We start from the raw sequence: 2,586 nt of genomic DNA, 5'->3' as shown, positions 1-2,586 counted from the left end.
TCATAACCAAATAAAACAAAATCTTCAACCTTACTATCCAAATGGCACCCATTTTCCAAATCCAAACATGATCAACAAAATGTAGGAAGTGTCCTAAGATCACAGCTGCAAAGATACTGACATTTTCATGAGAACACTCGGGCATGATTTAGGGCCCTGGTCGGCAAACTGCGGCTCATTGGCCCCTTGAGTGTGGCTCTTCCACAAAATATCACGTGCGGGCGCACACGTACAGTGCGATTGAAACTTCGTCGCCCATGCGCAGAAGTCGGTTTTCAGCCTGGGCAAGTCTATTTTGAAGTACTGTTGATATTTGGCTCTGTTGACTAATGAGTTTGCCGACCACTGATTTAGGGGATAATGAATGTGACAACATTTCTAGCACCTCATGTAAACTTCTAGATATGAAATAAAAGAATTAAGATAATTTTGGGGGGTGATGTTTTGTCTTCAGAAAAAATATAGAACACACAAATATAGCAATATTTTACATGCCTGCATAACATATTTTTCTCAGAATATAGCAACTGTGGAAAAAATCAGAGCTTCAGTAACAACTCAATTGCTTTCTATTCTAGGCTCCTAACCAGGCTAGTTTCTAGAATCCTGCTTCCAGAAGGTTCCTCCAGGTTCTATGGGAGGTTGGCTTTTATGTGCTGAGTGCGGGGCGCTTATGGAAGTTATGCAAACAGCTACACCACTTGACTTCTCTCTCGTCACCACCTGCCTTGCCATGGGATCTTTCCTTCCATCATTCATTGCTACTTCTAAGTGCTGAAAGCTTTGCTGTCCTAGCACTCATAGCCCTTTGAGCCAACCTCGAATGGTGTAGCAGTTTTTACCATTATAACTGCACTGACCTATCTGACTGCCTTCACACGCACCAGGTGGTCCAGGTCATTGCCCAGCTTCCTACAGCTGTTCCTCTCAATCCAAACCAAGATCCTGGGTAAGTTCCCCTTCTTGCTCTCTCCAGCCTTGTCCTTTTCCAGTCTAAGACAGGTGTGCAGTCTTTTTTTTTGCTGGACTATCAGTCACAAAGTTTCCACTATTATTTCTTGCAAGGGATTCTCATGAACCCAGAATTCCTAGAGAAAGTTTGCAGATTAAACTCACCACCATTGCCCTAATTGTTATATTACTACTTTTCAAAAGCAGGTGGTTCTCCAAATTACAGTTTTCCAGCTGGGCAATTCTTACTCTACAAATATGCATTTTCAAAAATGTGTAGTGTCTTTTTCAACCTATTTCCCCTGGAATTTGGCTAAAATTGGCCTGAAAGATGAAATTAGATTATAAACAGAGGCACAAAATTTTCATGTGCTCATTCCATTGGAAGTCAAGTGAAACACAGAAGTAGCTATTACTGGGTCATCCTGAACTTTCAGGATTTAATACAAACTTTCAATAGCTGCAAGTTCCAGCTTTCTTTCTAAAATAAATGCACTTTGTTTGAGTTTGATCAATCCATTACGTTTCTTAGATTAATCTTTAATATCAACATTTTCCCCCCAACAGCCAGAAGCAGGAAGCTTTTTTTTTTATATATAATAAAACTACAAGAATTCAGGCTCAGAATCAAACTGTTAAAAGCAGGCCAATGGGAGCTTGTAATTTTTAGTGCCCTAATTGGACATTAGCAACTAAAGTTAAAATTTCTCTCTTAATTCTTTAAAGTTTAGTTTCCTCCCTTGAAATGCCACTGAGAACAAGAAAATAAGCTAAGATGGTTGAAGTGTTTGCCCAAGAAGCCCTATCCAACAAGCACTGACAAAGGAACATGGAAAACAGATGAGCTTAAAAGTGAGAAAAGGCTCGACGGTAAAAGCTGCCCTTCCACGTGGGTCCCATGCGTTCAATCCATGTTTGTCACATTCGGCCAACACCCTCTATGAAAGTGTGTACCCAGCAATGGACTTCAGAAAAAGCCAGGGACTCACATACGTGAAGAGGCAAAAAAAATATATTTTAAGTCCGTCCCTTTAATTATAAAAACTAATTGAAAAAGGAAATTTCCATAACTGAATTTTTTAATTGAGTTTAAAAAAATCCTTTCTATTAAAAAAAAAGCACCATAAAACATTTATGGAACAATATATGAAAGTATGTCCAGTATAACCTGAACTTCTGGATTTTAATGTTTAAATCCAAATCCTTAAGCATATACTTAGTTTGCTTTCCAACAAACTAAAATTTAAAGGGAAAAATATGTTATCTTCTTAAATATAAGTGGTACCAAACTATATTTGGTTTTCATCAGTCAGAAGCATAACTGCCTTGAACTAAAACCAAAGCAAACAAACAAACAACCCAAACATCACAGATAATACCGATTTCTTTAAATTAAAACATTATAGCACATATGTATGCACACACATGCTGGAAAACATACACTAGTATATATAATCTGTAAGATGGAGTGATTTTCTACTTATGCCTACCCTATTTATTTAACAAATATGCCTACCCTACTTATTTAAGAAAGGCTGAGGAACCTAAACTCCTAAATCACACAATACCGGGACAAAAGTTTTTTATCCATAGGATAATTCCTTGAAAATAGCTGTTAGATGAAACAACAAAAAC

Source organism: Myotis daubentonii, chromosome 6 (genome assembly GCF_963259705.1).
Source record: "Myotis daubentonii chromosome 6, mMyoDau2.1, whole genome shotgun sequence".
Lineage (NCBI taxonomy): Eukaryota > Metazoa > Chordata > Mammalia > Chiroptera > Vespertilionidae > Myotis > Myotis daubentonii.
The sequence above is the reverse complement of the archived record's forward strand: the minus strand, read 5'-3'. Positions refer to the sequence as shown.